Raw genomic sequence first — 21,161 nt, forward strand, 5'->3', positions numbered from 1 at the left:
CAAAAAGTTTGGAAAAGTTTTCAAAACATTTGAGAATGTTTCAGGAGCCACTTTTTCAACAAGGAAGCATAAAGCTCGACCTGGAAAACATATCCTCCCTCAAGAGAGATGAATTGAGGGCACTTTACAGAGACAAGAAGAGCAACATTGGGGCCCATGCGAGGAAAAAGAAGCTGATTAGGTCCCTCACAGCTTGTAAGAAGGCCCATAGAGTACATCCACACTTGTAAAGAAATTACCCCAAGGCTGAAGGGAAGAAGACAAAGTGGGGGAAGATAACAACAGTGTCATTGGTGGAGCCAGTGGAGCAGATGAAATCCTACCCCAACACAAGGCCAAGTGTTGCTTCCAGAGCAGGTTCTATCAGCAACCCTGGAGAAGAAAGAAGGCTCAGGCTGATCCTAGGTAGGGCAGATAAGATAGTAGCAGTAGCGATGTAACTAGGTGGGGAGGTTGACAGGAGTGCCCCTAACGTCCAATTGTCCAGAGAGGTTGTCCATAGTTATTTCCAGGGGGGTGTCATAGACAAGTGTCTGGTCTCATATGAGAGAGCTCTCAAAATGAGGAAGGTGGATTCACAACATTGGGGGACACTACTTTGGTAGTTAGTACAAGTAGTTGGTAGGGGCAGTTTACTTACACTAGAGGGTGAGATTGAGCTCTATGGTTTGACTTCTGAAGAGTACAGGCAGAGTAGTAGGACAACACAGAAGGGGCTTCACAGTCATAGGCTGACTTTGTTGACACTTCAGTGGAGGCATCATGGCCCTCATTACGAATATGGCAGTCTGGGCCGCCATGCCGGCTGTGGCGATAATTACTGCCACCGGCATGGCAGTCCAGACCACCATATAATAAACATGGCAGAACCACCACTTTTTGTAACTCCGCCACCGCCAGGCTTCCACACCAGGCAGCCTGTCAATGGCGGAGTTACATATCCGACAGGGCAGCTCTGCCTGCCGGATAATGTTTCAGGTTCCACCAGCCTTTCACTGGCGGTTTACCCCGCCAGGGAAAGGCTGGCAGAATGAGTGCCTCGGGGGCCCCTATGCTCAGCCCCATCGTGCATTTCACTGCCCGATTCACAGGCAGTGAAATGCGCGACGGGTGCTGCTGCACCCACCGCACTGCTACATTGCCACCGGATCCAAATGGAGCTGGCGTCACTGTTCAGGCCCTGCATTCAGCTGGGCCGGCTGGCGGAAACCCTGTTTCCACCCGCCAGCCCAGCTGAATGTTCATTATGAGGCCAGCGGGAGGTTCTGCACTCTGGCGTTCTTTTGTTGACTGCCAGCTCTGAACTCGGTGGGTTTTCTAGCCAAGTTCATAATGACTACCTATGTCTGGATTGAAGGCAACAAAGTAGACACATTTTAATGCCTCTACAATTGAGTTGTCAAGGAGCAAATTTTAACAAATTATCACTCAGAAACGTTGCATCAGTTGCAATAGTTGTCTAGCCCCAGGGAACTGAGCAAGACAGCTGATGAGCTGGATTGTGACCTAGAAGTCTCTGGGAGATGACCAAAAGAAAAGTGGTCAGCCTCTTCCCATTGATTTCAGGGAAAAAAGGGGGTAAAGATAAAAATAAAGACATATCCAAAGAGCCCCCGAAAGATGCCAAGAGGGGAACCCAGAGCCACATTCCATTACAAGGGGAGAGAGTACTTGGGAAAGAAGTTTGACCCCTCAAGGGCTGGGGGGTGTTTTGACTGCAATTTGCCAGCACACAAGAGGGGCAATTCAGTGTGCGCAAAGAAGGCACCCACTGGTGACAATTCCAATGGGTTCATTAATGTAGGGATTGACTGGGAGATTACCCCTAAAGATCCCAAAGGGTACACAGAGGACACCTTAGTGACAATTGATGGGAAGAACATTGAACCTTTAGCTCACTGGCTAACAAGTATGGAAAAATACCAACAGTGAACAAAAATCAATGGGGTGGAGGTAAAGGCTCTGAGGGATACAGGTGCCATTGTAACCATGGTGATGGCCAAACTGGTTTTCCCACACCAGATCCTACCAGAAGTGCACAAGATTGTCAATGCTGACATTGTCACAAAGTCACACCGTGTGGCTATTGTTCACTTTGAGTGGTGAAGAGTTACTGTCCCAAAGAAAGTAGCTGTGTCCCCTGCCATCCCGGTAGAATGTCGGCTGGGCAATGATTTGGATATCTCGGCTTGGGCAGAAGTGAAAAGAAGAACCCATGCAGCAATGATGGGCCTTTCGGGCTGGGTTTGTGTAACTAACAGATGGGGTCTGGAGGGGGAGTCAAGGGGTTCTGGAGCCTGGAAGTATAGCCTAGCACCCTATATTCAGGAGAAAAGGGAGGAAGGCTGGCTATCCACCTTCCAAAGGATTACAGGGACAGAAGGAGTTCAATATTCAGGGAACTTCTACCAGAAGAGAACACAGTTGCGCAAAAAGATTTGCCAAAAATTATAGAACTCCAGGGAGCAGGAGGTCCCTTTAGGGAGGACCTCAGTAAACAACAAAGGGCATGCCCCACTCTAAATGACCTGTGACAGTTACTTGTCAGACAGGAGCAAGGCTATACTGGTGGCATCCATAAGTTATACTAGGAGAAGGGCCTCCTGTACAGTGAGGCAAGGGACCTCTAACTAGAGGCAACCAGAACATTGGTGCCCACCCCCAACAGTACAGGGAGGTCCTCCTTAACCTGGCCCATAATATCCCTTTAGCTGCACACCCGGGGCAGACCAAGACTTGTGAGAGGTTGGTCATTCATTTCTACTAGCACCAGATGTCTGAGAAGGTTAAGGAGTTTTGTCACTCCTGTGTCACTTGCCACGCTAGTGGTAAGGTGGGGGGCAAGATAAATGCTCCCCTCAGACCACTTCCAATGGTAGGCATACCCTTTGAGAGGATGGGGAGTGACATTGTTGGTCCCTAGAAACCCCAAACAGCCTCAGGGAATCGATCTATCCAGTTGGTAGTGCACCTTGACATCAGGTACCCTGAGGCCATTTCCCTTTGGAATGTCACTGTTACTGCAGTGGGTAGAGGCCACCTTGGAATATTCATCAGGGTTGGGTTCCCAAAAGAGGTGATACACATTTTATGTCTGCCTAGCTGAAGGCTATTAGGGGTGAGTGTGGTGTGACTTACAAGCTCACTACTCACAACCAGTCCCAAGGTAATGTTCTAGTTGAAAGGTTACACAAGATCATGGAAGGCATGAGTATGATCCTAAGGTCACCTTAAAAACTCAGGCACAGATAGAATGTTCTTCTTCCATGCCTGCTAGCAGCCTACAAACAGGTCCCCCAAAAAGGAATTGGCTTTAGTCTTTTTGAGCTAGTCCTTGTACACCCTGTAAGGTTTCCACTAAGCTTGGTTAGAGAGGGTTTGGATGGACCACTCAAGGAATCAAAGCAGGACACAGTGAAATATGGCATTCACTCCAGGATGGCTGAGTACATGAAGAAGGCAAATAAAAACTTGGTGGCCAGCCAGAAACTTGTGAAGCATTGGTATGATCAGAGGTTCTATATGGTTGAATACCAGCCAGGGCAGCTGGTGTTGATGTGGCACACAGAGCACTGTAAGATAAGTGGACTGAGCCCTATTCCCACAAAGAAAAGAAGGGGGAAGTCACCTACTTGGTGGACTTGGCTGCCCCTATGTTCCCTCATAGGGTCACCCTTGTGAGCAGGCTCAGGTTGCACCACGACAGGGCAGACCTCACCATGTTGATAGTGACAGATGGAGAGAAGGAAGAAGAGAGAAAACCTCTCCCTAAACTCTTGTCCTCTAATGCCCAAGATAGAAGTTTGGAAGGATTAGTTCCCTTTTCCATCTTAACAGAACAGTAACAGTAAGTTATTGAGCTACCAGTTATTGAGGTAGTTTGCTAGGCTATGTTCTCTGACCCCAAGTCTGAAAACATGGTGTACCCTTGATGTGGACACCAGTGACAGCAAAAAAAAGCTAAATATATAGCTTTTCTGACCAGGTCAGGGCCAGCATCAAGGCTGACATTGCCAAGATTTTGGAGGTGGGGTGATTGACCCCTCTAGAAGTTTATGGGCCAGCACAGTGGTACTGGTGTGATGCCCAATCCCATAGGAAGGAAGCCTGAGATGAGGTTCTGCGTGGACTACAGGGACTTCAATGCAGTCACCAAGCCTGATGCCCACCCCATACCAATCGCTAATGAGCTCAATGAAAGATTAGAGCCATCCAAGTATCGGCGTTCCTTTTAACCAGACATCAGGCTATTAGCAAATTACCCTCACCCCAGAAGTTAAGGAGAGGTACACTTTTTCCACACCTGAGGGCCACTTTCGATTTAAAGTGATACCTTTTAGGTTGAAAATGCACCTGCCATCTTCCAGAGGTTAGTGAACAGAATATTCTCAGGACTGGAACGTTTCAGAACAGCTTATCTTGATGATAAAAGTGTATTGAGTTGCATGTGGGAGAATCACCTGGCCCACCACAATAAAGTGCTTCAATCCCTACAGCAAGTAGGCCTAACTATCAAGGCTAGTAAGTGCCAGAAAGGGTAAGGTTCTGGTATGCACTTGGGCCATCCAGTTGGTTGAAGCCACGTACAACCTCCTCAACCCAAAGTACAGTCATTTCTGGCTTGGGAAGCTCCCAAGACTCAGAACCAAGTCAGAGCCTTTCTTGGCCTAACTGGGTACTACAGAAGGTTTATGATATGGTATGGTTCCATAGTGGAACTACTCATTGAACCTACTTCCAAGAAGCAACCCAGAAATGTCAAATGGACTGAATAGTGTCAACAGACTTTTGATACGCTGAAGAAAACTCAGCACCTGTCATGGAGGCACCTGATTTCAGTAATGAATTAATTGTTCAGAAAGTTGCCTCTGCACATGGGATTGGGCAGTGTTATCACAAATGAATGATTTAGACCAAGGTCATCCAGTTGCCCCAGAGAGCAGTGCTGGAGTGTCATTGAGAGGAAAGCTTTGCTGTGGTTTAGTCCCCGAAGAAGCTGAGACCCTACCTCATTGGGACTCACTTCAGACTTCAAACTGACCACACCTCTTAGATGGCTGTTGCAGATGAGAGGAGAGAACCCCAGGTTTTTGTGGTGGTCAATTTCCCTACAGGCTGTGGACATCACAGTGAAAAACAGACCTGGGACTGGCCATGGCAATGCAGATGGCCTTGCCAGGTTCTTCCACTCAGATGATGTGGATTATCAAGATAAAGGTTAGCTGCTTATCACTTTTCGTTTAAAGGGGCCTTTGAAGAAAATGACTTTTTTTGTATGGTCACCCCCAAGGTTTTGTACTGATGCTGCTGCTTTTTCAACTCTGAAAGTGTGACCCTAAAACATGTTTGCTGGAGTGGCTTACACATAGTAACTTACCTCTAGGTCCCTAGAAGATGGCACCAAGGGTACCCAGAACATGTAAATTAGAAAATCAACCCATGGATTGCAGCAGTGGTTGTGCCACACTGAGTGTGACACAGGTAAAACAAGTCTACTAGTCTGCCACTGTAAACTGGAAGAACAGTTTTGAACTGCTAGCTCGACTTTGCTGTTTAAAGCAATGGCAAAGTCGAGCCTCCCCTGCAATAAGTGTAAGTCACACGTATGGGGGCCTATCGAGCCTCAAGTCTTGGTGCTGCATATCTCATGGGCACAACATGTATTTTACATGTTCTGAATGAGAAAACGTTTGACTGTTGCTTTTATTGTGGAAGGACTTGGTTGGTTCATTGGTGAGTACAGGGTTACATGCTGACTCCTCAACTGTGCTAACTCCTGAACCGTGTGACCAACGTCAATTCTAAAGATATCAAACTATCAGTTACATTAAGCTTGACAAGATTCTCTAGTCAAAATCAATGTAAGCTTGAGTTGTGCAACTTTTAAAAAGTTGCCACTTTGTTGTCTTTAGTTGCCTGGGCTCTTAGCAGTTGCACAAGGAGGCTGCCCCCGAGGCAGCTTTCATCCCTCCTGGGGAGATGTGCTAGTAACTCCCAGGAAAGGTGACAATAGAAGCTGGCACTCAAGAGAGGTGTTACCTCCCTCCTGCGGGAAGTCACACGGGTGCTGGCCCAAAAGGAAGGCTTCAAAGAAGAAGCTGTCTTTAAAGGGCAAATGGGCAACTCTTCGGAGAGAGGCTGCTCCTCTGTCTAGATAGACAGGCTGATGCTAAGGACACGGGAGGGGAAACCAGATGTTGAACCAGTTTTCCAGAGGTGTTTAGCCCTCTTGGTAGCTATACCTCTGCTTTAATTTAAAGAGCTCTGGGTCACGGGAAAGGGGTTCTTCCATGCTGGAAGTGGACAGAATAGTGTATCCTGGGGAGGCCAGATGCCAGAGCAATTGGTCATCAGGACGCAGGGAACCTAGTAGACAATTGAGTACCAACCACATTCCAAACAGAGAGCAGTTTCTGAGTATAAATAGGGCAACCTTGGCAGCCAAAACTCAGGTCTCAACTGGACTGGAAGGAGGACCCAAGAAGGACTGGTCTGCTGCATCATGAAAGAGGCGAAGTGAGGCTGCACTGGCGCAGACTGCACCTGTGAATCTAGTGGCTAGCAAAGAGTAGGACTGTGCCTGCTAAGTCCTCATCATGGGGGAAAAGTAATTTCCGTAGCCCAGCCAAAGCAAGAAATTCAGAGGTCAATTGGCTGACCCTCCTTTTCAACACACAGGAGAGAGTAGCTGAAAAAGCCTTCTGGAGCAAGTTGGTGGTCCAGAATCTTCACACTGCCACCAACTGCTGGAGTGCAGCATCAGAGACCAGGAGCAGATGCTCAAAGCTGCACCCTAGTCCGCTGTACCCAGGAGAGTCATTGAAGTGTAGCTTGGTTGCACAGAAGATGCGTTATCACCTATGGAAGGATTTGGCTTTGACCATAATACTGGGCAACTGGCAGCCTAGTGGTGACTGGCTGCTGCCAGGACTGGCAGGACTTCAAGTGACATCAATCCCTTGGCTAGGATTGGCTCACACTCCTTGATGTGGAAGGAGCTGACTGAAAAACTACTTCCCTCACCAAGGTAACTGTTACTGAGGGCCTTGTTGGTCCCCCTGACTGGCCCTCTGTTGGAAATAGCTGCTCAAACTAGCTCTGGCTAGCTGCAAACACAAGTAGCCAAAGGTTTTGCTCAAAATGTTTCTAAGCATCGCATTCTTTGAATTTGCTAAGGTTTGTGCGCAGTCATGTAAAAACAGCATATTTACTGTACGTTGTAAAATCTATAACTCTGGAGCCCTCCGGTTTATCTTTTTCTTTGTGATGTCTAAAAATACATAAAAATACAGTCTATTGGTGTAAATTGGTGTCAGAATTCTTGATTGTCTCACGTCTTTCTTGAGGTGTGACGGTGGAGCTGACGGCGGAGCTGAAGGATGGTGGAGCTGGTTGCGGAGCTGACAGTGGACGTAGACGCAGATGCAGGAGCTGATGAGTGAGGGACAGGGATTGTGGCGCTGCAGCAGCGGCTTGTCAACGCTCTGCTTTGGGCACATGGCCCCATAACACTCGGGTACCGGGACCATGTACCGAGTCGAGTTTGTTGAGCCTGCTGAAATGATTAGCCGAATATCAGCGCACATATCGGTGCAAGTACAGTGCGGTGCAGGGAGCACTGATAATTGCAGAACGAGCGCGGGCGGGCCTGACAATGCCGACAAACGCCCAATAGTGCTGCAGCAGGCAGCCTAGGAGTGCTGCGGGTCCCAGGAACTGGAACCGGGGAGAAACCAGGAGGAAATCCAGGAGTGTTGGAAGAACTAGGTGAGATTGGATGGTGTAGGTGAAGTAGGGGAGTGATGTTATACCATTCCCTCACCGACCTGTGAGGTCCGATGGACTTAAAGGCTGGAGCACCTAAGAGAGGTGCGGCGCTAATCCACTAAAGGTATAGTAAGGGCCACAGCGCTCCTCACCTCCTCCCCTACGGTGAATAGGCAGAAGGTGGAAGGTGGGAGTAGGCGAGAGGGGGAAAATCGCGACCTGTGCCAAACAGGATTGTGTAAGAAGGATTTAAAAGAGGCACTGTTGCCTGAAAGCTGAGATGAACAGTGGCCAGTGCAATAGGTTAGGATAGGCTGGTGTGGCTAGTGTGCTGCGCTTTAACTGAGACATTAGAGCCGGGGCTTTAGGACTGAGCCGGAGAGGCACGGAAGCGGCCAGACTAGGTTCTTGTGCGGTTTGCTCCACTCCGCGTGTTCTCCCGCCATCCTGACCTAGTCCCATTACTTATCTGTGACTGTGCTTGATGATCCAATTGCCCATTGGATATTGGACACCCGCGGTGTTTAGAGTACAGCTGGGAAAATGACACTGAAAAACAGACGAACCACGAGCTTTAGACAAACAGTAACAAGGCGATCGATGAGAGTATATAACAGATTAAACATGGGACAACCTAAAGCAAAGTGTTCCGGTTTGAAGGAATATAAGACTACTGTCCTTCCTTGTGGATCAATGCCTAAAGGATATGATCTTACTCCTGCCTCTCCCCTTCTAGCTGGTGATTCTAGAGAGGCTGATCTTGGTCTTTCCAACAGGTTGATAACTAGCTTCTACCACAATGTGGGCCAAAAGGTGGACAAGGCATTTTCTCTGCAGCAGACCATGGAGCAGGTTACTGAGCAGAACAGCGAGCAGACCAATAAGCAAATAGAGCCAGAGTTGAAGTTCAAGAAACAGGATGCTGCTCTGGCTCAGGGACCGGAGCAGGAGCCAGTTTTGATAGCCCTGAGGAAGGAGGATGTTAGTGGAGAATTCTACGGAAGACGCTCAGAGAGAGGCAGCGAGATAAGAACTGCTGAGAGTGCCAAATTTGGTTTGGCTGGGTCATACATGGAAGTGCAGGTGGACGGGTAAGTTCATAGGAAGCTCTGCCACACGTTGAAAGAGCAGAAAAAGTGCTTCAGAAAGCCTGAGGAAGGAAAGTGAAACTAGAGGGCAACAGGGAAGGGAGGGTCAAGAATCTCTGCTGGAACTCTTATACCTTGAGCGACTCAGTGGTGAACATATGACAGCAAATAATGAACTGGGGGACATAGGGGCCCCAGTCAATGGTATCCCCAAGGGGAACAGTAATTACCTTAATGACAGCTCCCTGATGTTTTTGGACTACACGCTGCCAGATGTACTCTGCAGCATTATAGCTAAATCTAGACCTTTTGGGCAATCTAAGGTTTTGACTGCTGCTGAAGATAATCCTGAGGCCTCGGTGGGGGCCGTGTTTGGCCTCAAATCTGCAATTAACACCTCTTCCCCCAGTGGAGGGTTCCGTTCGACTCACCCTATCTATCAGCATAATTCTGCTTGCCAGTTTGCAAGGAACAATCCTGCACCTACAGAGTCATTGCAAGGTTTTATAATCTCCGAGGTTATGACTGCATCAAATAATGTCCTAGTCTCGATCCTTGTACTAACGGAAAAATTTCTCAGGGGGACGGAGCACATTGAATCATTACTAACCTTGATACTACAGCCCCTAGTCCCGGGTGAGCAAACAGCCGGGGGAAATCAGGCTCCACCTTCACAGATCCCCTGGCATGCTAGTTATAACCGTTTTAATCCCTCAAATTTTAAAAGGAGCGCTATGCATATGCAAACTGCAGATTCCATCTCTGCTCAAATTGGGAGTATATTACAGATTAATAAAAGTATGGCTCCTCATAGTGATGAAGGTGCCCATGCACATAGAGAGGGTGCTGGGCTCTCTGCAGTAGAGGGGGGCAGCCCCCCTGAAGACGAGTACAAGCCAAGTCCCAGGAAAAAAAAATGCAATTGCTGAATTAAAAGAGCTACCAGCTAGCGCCCTGGAATGCATAAGAAGAGACTCTGGATCCCAGAATGAAGCCCAGGTTGATATAGGGGCAACTTCGAACAAGAAGAAGGGACGTGCCAAAGAAAAGGGGAAGCGGTCTACGCCATTTCCAGTTTTTTCCTCTTAAATGGTTATCCTCCAGCAACAAGAACAGCACAGACAGCAAAGACAGGGGGCTAGCTTCAGCTCCCAACCATAAGGTCACACTAAGGCCCATACAGTATTTATAATTTTTTTGCGCCGCCTTTGTGTCATTTTTTTTACCCAAAAGCGGCACAAACTTCCATAATACAATAATATTATGTAAGTTTGCACTACTTTTGCGTCAAAAAATAGCGCAAAGGCGGTGCAAAAAAGTATAAATGTGGGCCTAAGTGAGGAGACTGTGGGTACTAGAAATCCAGCTGCCCTCCCGTACGATAACATATCTGGGCCAGGTGCCAATAGCAATGGATTAGTGGAACCCTTACGACCTACTCAAACCCAACTTTGCGAGGATATCCACAATGGGGGGGAGGGTTGCAGCGGAAGGAGAAGTGCGCCAAAAAAAACAGCAAAGGCAAGGAAGCACAGGAACAAGAAGAAAGACTATACAAAGGGAAAAAAAGGGTGTCAAGAAAGGTTTCAAGGAAGGCAGCTAAGATTGGCAGGTCTTCGCCCTGCCCCCACGAGATGGTGATAGCCCAAGTGGAACAACCTGAATAGGAGGCACTGTGCATTCCAGGAGCATCAAGGGACTTCCAGGGGCTGAACCCGGATGCTCCGCCATTTACGACGTCTTCAGGATTTAGTCATTGAGATAGTCCAGATGCCGTTCACTTATATTGCAATAAAATGAATGGCCCTAGTGATGTTGCACCAGGGAGAAGATATGGCAGGCAAAGCTTGGAATTTGTTGATCTCTTCCCTGACGTTGGCTTAATACACCCCTTAAACATGTCTAGACTATTAAGCCTCTTCGATGCTGTTCCTGAGATTGAGTTCTTTCTTCCAGGGATGTGAAATTAGTCAAGCTAGGATCAAAGCAGCAGCAGCTTGATCATGGCAGGAGGTGCACCCACCCTATTAATTTTCAAGGTGATCCTCCTATCTCCTGCCCCTCTGCCCTGGTTGAATTTGCTTTGCCAGGTATAGCTAGACTAATTCTCGATCCTGCAGATTGCTTCCGCATAATGGGGGTCGATGTGCTGCCCTGTTCTATTGTCAACCAAGAGAAAATCAAGGAGCACGAGGGGTATGGGAGCAGGGCAGATGCGTTAAGGGAGGATAGCCCTAATAGGTGTGGTCTTGCACCATGGTGAAATAGGAAGAGCGCTGTAGCTGAGGGTAGCAGAGTGCGAGAACCACTGACCATTACCACTCACAAAAATAGCAGCAAATCTGGATTCCAAGCCATGATGTGGTGGATAAAGGGTCCCAAAGTGACAATTGGTCTTGGGTAGCGACTGTACTTGCTGGCGATGCAGGAGCATCCCCTAGAGCTAGAACTGACTGATTACCAAAGGAACCCTCTTTTTATTCAGCCACTTCCTCTGCATGCCCCCCCTGACATCGTCTATCTACAATAATTTGAAGGGGGGCTGCTTGCGATTACTATCCCGGAAAATAGCAGGTTTGGCTAGCAAACTGGAAGACAATGATATGTCAGATTATTGTGAGCATTCACATTCCATTCTTCCGAGGCCCCTTTGTATAGGATGCTATCGCCTGGAAATGTTTCACCTCCCCAGATTTAATAGGGGTGGGAAATGTAAATTATTTACTTGTATGTGGGTTTTTCACGGGGATCAGGTAGGCCTAGATGAACCTGATCCCTGTTTTTAAGTTTTACATTTATAAAGAATGAACAATGATTTCATGTAATGATGATTTTTATTATTTATGTACTATGTTTCTTATATAAATTGTTAGGCATTAAGCTGAAACAATAAAAAATTTAATTGGTATTGATTGTCTCGCATATTTCTACTTCAATTTGTTTGGTGCTGTTTAAATGCTTTACACTTGTTCCTTTGTGTAAGTCTTGCTGCTCAGTGCCCCAGCTACCTGGGGTCAAGCTAGGGGGTTTAACAAATGAAACCTACTTGTCCCTAAGTGGTCGGTAAGTGCATTACATGGGGAGGTCACACAACCACGCCATATAATATAGCCCATTTCCTCACAATTGATGTATGTTGTCCTTTCTTTGCATTGCGTGAAACAAAGTTCACACTGAAACCTCCTAGAAGTCGCACCCTATTTGATATGAGCTGCCCTTAATTGAGTTGGTCAAGAATTGTCCTTGATAGTACCAAATTATTATTTCTTCAGTGTAATTTCTGTAGAATAGACACCTGTTTATTAATAGTCAGTAGAAGGGCTGATGAAGCAGTGCTTTGAAGTCTGCCTGATTTAGTGGTTTGGTACTTATTTAAATATGACACATTTGTCAGTTGTTATCTGTTTGTCCCTTTATAATGCAGGATCTAATGTTGAAGCGACACTTATACCTGACATATCTCTATGACAAAAATGTTCATGAAGCTGCATAACAGGCACCATGCTAGAATGCAGAGTCTCATTTTTGATAAGGATACACAGTGTGATATCATGGAATCAGACATTGTATACTACCGAACTTTATTGAGACACAAACACTGTTCTGTAAAAAACATTTTTTATCTGACGGTTACTGTTGCCCACAATGGTTCAACCTGGAATGTTTAGTAAATAGAATTACACGTTGCATAGCTGACAACTTTAAAAAATTCTCAGCAACAAAACGTTATTTTAGAGGAGGAAAGACAATCAGCAAAAAGAATAACCTTGAGAAATGAAACAATGTTCGAAGCATGATAGAAATTGAAGTCTGAAAATTACCATTAACAAAAAAGGATAACTATCATACAACAGATGCACCATGTCACAACGGAAGACTGCAGCTCTTTTTAAAGAAATTGGCAGGATAACATACATATTACAAAGTGATGATCTGACCAAAAGATACTCCCTAATGTTCAACAAGCAACTCTAGATCTAAAACTGAGGAACACTACATCTTCATCCTCTGATTAATGTGCTGTCTACTCTGGCTGATGATGTGGTATAATTGAAGGCTGTGGAGTAATGGTGGATGGCTAAGATGCACACATTTCAGAAGTTGAAGATGCTTGCTCCATTTTAGCCAGAACATTAGTGAGTGCCATGAAAGCTGCACCATATTCCCTGGCAAGGGGCTGCTGGCCTGCAATACATAAATGGCGTTGAAGTTTAGGGCACTAGTTACTGCCATGAATCAGTCCATCTTGGCCTCCATTTGATTCCCTAACCCCTCCAGTACTTGATGCAAGGACTACATTGAGGAATTGATGACTCCTTGCTATGTAGCATCACTAGTGCTTTATGTGGAAGGCTGTTGCCGACTGCTGTTCTGCGTCATAACACTAGCAATGTCAACTAAGGAGATATCATAGCCAAGAAAGTGTGTCTCAGTACCCTTACTGGGACTGAGATACCTGTGAACTCATTCTAGACTGCCCTATAAAGCCTCTATCCCGAACTTGAACATGATGGACCCCAAACATTATCTGCTGAAAGTTGACTTGAGGGCCATCTGGATAAAGATCGTCTCTAGGGATAGGGACATGGTGAGCAACTATATGTGACAGTGTAAGTTGATTCATTTAGAGACCCAACAACATCTACTTCCTTTGTCAAGATAAAAAAAAGAACAATCAATAGTGCCCAGGAGTTGATTGAAGGTGTCTTTATCGATAGAGGGCAGGTAGGAGTCTGGGTCAGGATCTTCATTATTGACAGGCTGCTATAAAAGAGAGGTAGGTGTTTCCTATGTAATAGATGGAGAGAAACGTTAGCATTGTCCTGAGTTTGTACTTTATAAAGTTATTATTAGGTACATTCTGACAGACATTTGTGTAATTCCTCATACTCTGCAAGATGTCATGTTGAATTAGCAAATTCCACTATTTGCAGATTGTAGGAGAAGCTAAAGTCTTCACTATGTATAGGTGCTGTAGTTAAAATCCCTCATGTGGGAATGTGGCTTTATGTATGAGTTAATGTAACAACAAACCATGTAGACACACGTTCAAGTTATGTTGACACGTCACTGCATAGTTGTAATTATGGACATGTTACACATTTTAAAGGCACAAATTTGATAAACCAATGTATAACTAAACATTATTTCACAACATAGTTGTATTCCTTGCAACTTGATATTGCTACTCACACCTGCATATTCTCTTCCGCTTGTAAATAATACACAAGAGATTCAATCTCCATTCTCTATCCATGTTAATCAGATGAGATGTCCCTTCACTTTAGTATTACATAGTGTAGGACTGAGATATCAAAGTCAAATAATCAACCTTGTTATTGTCCATTATTCTTTCAGGCTTACATGCCATGCGCCTTTCTGCACATTATATACACAGCCTTATGTATTTACCATCATGTACTATGTTTTCAATTCTATGTCAGGACCGGAGCCTTCAAATTATGCAGCCAATCAAAATGTTTAAAATGCAAAACTACTTTGCCAAATATCCTCAGTAGTCCATATTCTATCCAGTCATCTGTCCGCCCCATGCATATATGTCTCTGCAAACACGGCCCTCTCTCTTTCTTTGCTGCTTGCAACTAGAGAGAAGTAGATCCTATACCTTTTATTCTTATTGTGATTACATATTTAAATGCCATTGCAGCGGTTGTGCTAACTTAATACACGTTCTTTCGTGTTTTTTTTTCTGTGAATTTCACTGTTCATTAATCAGCCGTGGAGTAGGAGCAGGGACTGAAACCAGAGTGCCATTTCAGTGCCTTCTAAATCATTGTTGCGCATAGTTACAAATACAAGCAATCTGGACTTCGCGATAGCACCAGGTGTTTTCATTTTGCATTCTATTACCGAACGCCCGACGGGGTGCCTAAATGTAGAAGGTACGGCCCTCTATTGTTCACTGCGGCCCCAAACTGGCTGGACTCGCAAGCACTGCACGGGAAAACCCCAGAACAACGACTCTGAAACCACAAAGTCGTGAAAAAACGAAAGCGAAACAACGCTTTCGTTTTCCATGACTTCCTGGTTTTCGTACCTTAACCATGCATGTCTGAACCTGTACATGCGTGGTTAAGGTACAGAAGAAGGGAGTAGGAGTCGAAGCAGTGAAGGAGGAGGTAAGTTGGGCTGGCACTAGGGCTGTTTTTTTTGGGGGGTGGGGTGGAGGCTCAGGGTGATTAGGGTTTGGGGGGGAGAGGGGTCAGGGTTTAGGTTTAAGGGGTGGGTTGGGGGTTTGGGGTGTTTAGGTTTTAGGGGTGGGGGTGGGGACTCAGAGTATTTTTAGTTTTTGAGGTGGGGGGCTGGGTTGATTAGGGTGGGTTTGAGGGGTGGGTTGGGGTGGTTTAGGTTTTAGGGGAGAGGGGATGGGGTTGTAGTAATTTTAGGGGTGGGGGTTGGGGTAGTTGTGGGGATGAGGGGGTCGTGGTAGTTTTTGGGGGTGGGTGGTTAGAGGGAAGCATGATGGAACCGTGCATGCTGATCACTAATGCCTTTACCAGGAATGCGTTTACAACGAAAAATCGTTGTAAAGGCATTTGTGGTAAAGGCATTAATGATAAGAACGAGGTAATTGTTCCGACCTCTTTGAGCCATGGGGGCTTGAAGCACTTGTGGTTCCAACATATAACCGCACTGCGCCTGCATGGAGGACTTTGTCCTTTTTCTGTTTTCATCATCGCACATGTGCGCGGAGCCGCTTCACAGGCAAAGAGTTATCAGCTTAGCCCGCGTGCAGTGCTGACGATCCCCACAATTCTTTATTTACAAAATCATCCCCCTAGAACACCCGACAATGTGATTAAACATTACAGGGCACTGCCCTAGAGGAAATATTTTGCAAGTGCTCCCTCCACACTTGAAAAAACGCCGAAGAAGACTTTTGCATCCTTTCCTTCAAGGCTTACCTTGGTGGGCTGCTGAGGCATCCCCCCTGAACTTCTTCAATCCTCATGCATCAAATCCATGGTGTACTACAACCAAAAGGATGAATATTATCAGCAATTTCCTGGTCTATCCTATGAAGATCAAATGGAGGAGAGATTAGTCGAGGCCTGGGGAGCCATGTTGAGGACTCTGTAAATCAAGCTTACGTTAAAGCTCTGAAGTCTTTCACCAGCCTCTTATGAGGTTTGGACATTGGGAGTTATGGGGGAGAACCCTTCCTGAGTCTGTGGTCAGAGACGACCAGACATCAGATTTGGGCATTACCCAGAGAGCCACATTGGGACCTGCCTCCTCAGCAGCATTCTTGCACACATGACAGCATCAGTCTTCAAAGATCATAAATACATAGACACTTTGCGCCACAAGGTTCCTCTGGGAGTCTCTCTATGCCCCCTACACAGGGGACAGAAGCTCCTCCCTCTACCTTCTCCCATTCTTCTGACTCCTAACAGGCATAGGATGAACCTGATCATCTGGATAAGCGGAAATGCAAATCTCGCCATCTAGAGGAAGACACGCAAACCCAAAGCATTTTTTCATTTGACCCGGAGAATATCATACACCCACTCTCCACTGAGTGGATGTCATGTATGGAGGTGGCAAAATATGTGCAAGACAAATAGAGAACAGCTTTGACAGGGACGTACGTAACACTCTACGTTCCGAGTGTCCTCGCCCCTTTCTCCTGGGTAAGATAGCAGATACGCCAGAAATGGATCTGAATATGGCAACATTCCTTAAAAGATTTGCTAAGGACCTAAGAAGAGCCTGGACCATACTGGGAAAGGATGTCAGGACAAACTCCTAGACATTTCTGGCCCTACTACCAAAATTCTAGAGCTCACTGTGGAGGCCAAGAAATCCAATTCCTAATTGGATTCCGAGACAGTATTAGAATGGGCTCAATGAGACAAATGTTTACTGGGCAACGCCTGCTCTTCTATGTCCACTGAGCGGAGTAAGTACATTCTATTGCATACTGAACCAAACTTAGCTGAACTAGCTTCAACAGAAGCTGGCACTCTGGTGAACGGACTTCTAATTGGGAAAAAAATTGTGAAGGATCGGGGCAAATATGTCGCCACCTCTTCCGCTTTAGACAAGGCCCAGTCTTCAATGAAAAAGATGTTTAGTGGGGGGCCGTTTGCCAGGGCCGGATGATACTGAGGCCAAGTGCCAGGCTGTGGTTTCTATCAGGCCTCAGGAGGATACCTCCAAAGGGGTATAGGTACTAACTACATCACATCCAGATTCTACTCCACCCGGTCTCACAGAGGTTGAGGTCGTGACTTCAGAGGTAGTTTCAACATCCCAGAAGGCACCTCTATAGGTGAGCATAATCCCCTTTTCAGAGTTTGTTTTGGGGGGAGGATACAATGTCATCTCTCAGCATGGTAACGTATTTCTCAGGATCCATGGGTTTTGCTGACAGTTCTGGGTTGCAGACTAGAATTCAACTCTCCCCAAAGGCAGGAGTCTCTTCCCTGCCCTCATCATTCTTCGCAAACATAGAACAATTTCATACACAAAGAGATTGGTTCACTCCTTTACAAGCAAGAGATGACCAGGACGAGCCCCCACCCCTCAGGCTATGTAAGCACAATTGTTTTGGTGCAAAAAAAAGGTGGGTGTTCCCGTTTAGTTCTCAACCTAAAAGCTTTCAACTCTTAGCTTGTGTATCACCAATTCAAGAAGGAGGGTAATCATCTTTTAGGAGATCTCTTGCAAAAAAAGGGTGACTATCTGGTGCATCTGGATTTTAAAGACGCTATTCATCCATCCCCATTTACGCCCCTCATCGTCGCAATCTTCAATTCTGTTGGCAAGACCAATAGTTCGAATTTACCGTCTTCCCATGCGGTCTTTTGTCGGCCCCTTGGTGCTTCACCAAGCTGTTGCGTCCACCTCATTATATACCTCAATGATATTCTGATTGTGGCTCAAAGCAAAGAGTAAACCTTTACACACCTGTCCTGGAGCATCCACTTTCTCCATGACCTGGGTATCTGATAAACTCATACAAATCAATCATGTCTCTGTCTCAAACTATAGAATTCTTAGGTTTCCAGACAGACTCTGGGGGTCATTTTGACCTTGGCGGACGGCGGAGGCCGTCCGCCAAGGTACCGCCGCTGAATGACCGCACCGCGGTCAAAAGACCGCGGCGGCCATTCAGACATTTCCTCTGGGCCGGCGGGCGCTCTCCAAAAGAGCGCCCGCCGGCCCAGAGGAAATGCCCCTGCAACGAGGACGCCGGCTCAGAATTGAGCCGGCGTAGTTGCAGGGGTGCGACGGGTGCAGTTGCACCCGTCGCGTATTTCAGTGTCTGCTTAGCAGACACTGAAATACTTTGCGGGGCCCCCAGGGGCCCCGCGGCACCCCCTACCGCCATCCTGTTCCTGGCGGGAGACCCGCCAGGAACAGGATGGCGGTAGGGGGTGTCAGAATCCCCATGGCTGCGGAGCGCGCTCCGCAGCCATGGAGGATTCACAAGGGCAGTGGTAAACCGGCGGGAGACCGCCGGTTTACCCTTTCTGGCCGCGGCTGAACCGCCGCGGTCAAAATGCCCTCGGGAGCACCGCCAGCCTGTTGGCGGTGCTCCCGTTGTCGGTGACCCTGGCGGTCACCGGCCGCCAGGGTCAGAATGACCCCCTCTGTCAGAGCCCAGCTGCTGCTACCCTCAACGAAATGGAGCTCTATCAAGAAAGAGTTGAGGAGAGCCCTCGCCTCTCCGACTATATCCTTGAAGAACCTGGCACGGCTGGTAGGTCTGTTAGCCTCCTCGATCCAAGTGATCTTTCCACGTCCTCTTCACTATTAGGCCCTTTAACGTTAGAAGATCTTGCATCTTCACAAAGGGCTGTCTTATGCAGAACAGGTTCTGTTATTGGACGAGGCAAGGGCGGAGATAACCTGGTGGTTGAGCCATATGGATGAGCGGAATGGCAGGACCATTTTCGCATCTGCACCAGAGATTGTGATAGAATCGGATGCCAGCCGTTGGGGCTGGGGCTATGCTGCAGATCTCTGGAAACGGGGAGACGGTGTTTCCTCAAGGGAACTGAGTCTCTATATCAATTGTCTGGAGCTTTTGGCAGGAGCTTTTGTGATTCAATCTCTTTCCCCTGCAAAGTCAGCTGCTGTATCCTGTTATGCATGAACAACATCTCAGCAGTCGGTACATAAATCACCTGGGAGGGACCAGGTTGTGTGTTTGAGGGTAGATAGCCAAGGACTTTTGGTATTTCTGTCTCCAGCATCACAATACGGCGATGGCTGAGTACATTCTGGGATGTTCAAATATAGTGGCAAACTGGAACTCTTGATTTTTGATGGATGGCAGCGATTGGAAACTATATCTACAGGTGTTTCTCACTCAGGAGAGATGGTGGGGCCGATGTATGATCGAACTCTTCGTGTCACGGCTGAATTCTCAGATTCCACAGTTTTACAGTTGGAGACTTAGGCCCTCATTACAACACTGGCGGTCGGTGTTAAAGGGGCGGTAATACCGCAAACGAGGCCGGTGGAAAAAAAATGGGATTACGACCGTGGTGGAAACCACCAACATAGACAGCCACTTTAACACTCCGACCGCCACGGCGGTACAAACAAACAGCGCAGTGGTCACCGCCAACAGACAGGCGGAAGACAATGTACCGCCCACTCTATCACAAGATGCCTATCCGCCACCTTTTCCGGGGCGGAACCAACGCGAACAAAAACATGGGGGAAACAGTACACAGAAGGGAAAACACTCACCTCTCCACACCCCACGAGGAACCAGGACGCCATGGAGCCCGAATTGCAGATACGGCCGATGCTGGTCTTCCTTCTCTTCTATCAGGAGCACCAACGACGGCAGCGACGACCACGGTGAGTACTGCACCTACAACACAGGGGAGGGGTGAGGGAAAAGAGAGTGACACACACACGCAACACTCAACACCCCCACCCACACGCACAACACCATACACACAAATACATGCAGCAACAGTACACATACGCCCCCCCACCCCCTGGAAGAACATAAGGACAAAAGGAATTGATTTGAACGAATGTATTCATGTGAAATCTCATTATCAAAGTTCAAAATCCAGTAAACGCAATTATGTACACCAACTACACAAGTCCCGATAGTGCAGCAATCATTGTCCGTGGACCACTGGGCCCAAAATGCATGGGCGAAGCCCACACTAGATACCTGAATGGAAATGGAGACAACACTGCTGGGGCATCAGATCGAAATGAAACAGGCACCTCAGGGGGAGGGGGAGGGTGGCACCTCAGCCAGATGAACGTACGACGCCACTGCTGAACGAGGGGCTCCATGCCCATTGATGTATCCTGGGGAGTGCAAAGCCACAGCCTCTCAAGTCTCTCCAGTGGGTGGTTTGCCCACTGCTTTATCCTGGGGAGTGGAAAGCCACAGTCTCTCAAGTCTCTCCAGTGGGTGGTTTGCCCACTGCTGCATCCTGGGGAGTGCAAAGCCACAGCCCCTCAAGTTTCTACAGTGGGTGGTTTGCCCACTGCTGCATCCTGGGGAGTGCAAAGCCACAGTCCCTCAAGTTTCTACAGTGGGTGGTTTGCCCACTGCTGCGTCCTGGGGAGTGCAAAGCCACAGTCTCTCAAGCCTCCCCAGTGGGTGGGTTGCCCACTGCTTTATCCTGGGGAGTGCAAAGCCACAGTCTCTCAAGTCTCTACACTGAGTGGTTTGCCCACTGCTTTATCCTGGGGAGTGCAAAGCCACAGTCTCTCAAGTCTCTCCAGTGGGTGGTTTGCCCACTGCTTTATCCTGGGGAGTGCAAAGCCACAGTCTCTCAAGTCTCTCCAATGGGTGGTTTGCCCACTGCTACATCCTGGGGAGTGCAAAGCCACAGCCTCTCAAGTCTCCCAGTGGGTGGGTTGCCCACTGCTGCATCCCGGGGAGTGCAAAGCCACAGTCTCTCAGGTCTCTCAAGTGGGTGGGTTGCCCACTCCTTTATCCTGGGGAGTGCAACGCCCCAGTCTCTCAAGAGGATGCCTTTCTCCAGTGGTTCTGGAGAGGGCCTGGTGCCCAGAGTGCTTCATCCTGCCTAAGACTGAGGTAGTGGATGCCATTCTCCACTGGTTCTGAAGGGGGCTTTGTGCCCAGAGTGCTTCATCCTGCCAAGGACTGAGGTAGTGGATGTATCTCTCCACTGGTTCTGGAGGGGGCCTGGTGCCCAGAGTGCTTCATCCTGCCAAGGACTGAGGTAGTGGAGGTATCTCTCCACTGGTTCTGGAGGGGCCTTGTGCCCAGAGTGCTTCATCCTGCCAGGACTGAGGTAGTGGATGTATCTCTCCACTGGTTCTGGAGGG

This window comes from Pleurodeles waltl, chromosome 6 (assembly GCF_031143425.1).
Source record: "Pleurodeles waltl isolate 20211129_DDA chromosome 6, aPleWal1.hap1.20221129, whole genome shotgun sequence".
Classification (NCBI taxonomy): Eukaryota; Metazoa; Chordata; class Amphibia; order Caudata; family Salamandridae; genus Pleurodeles; species Pleurodeles waltl.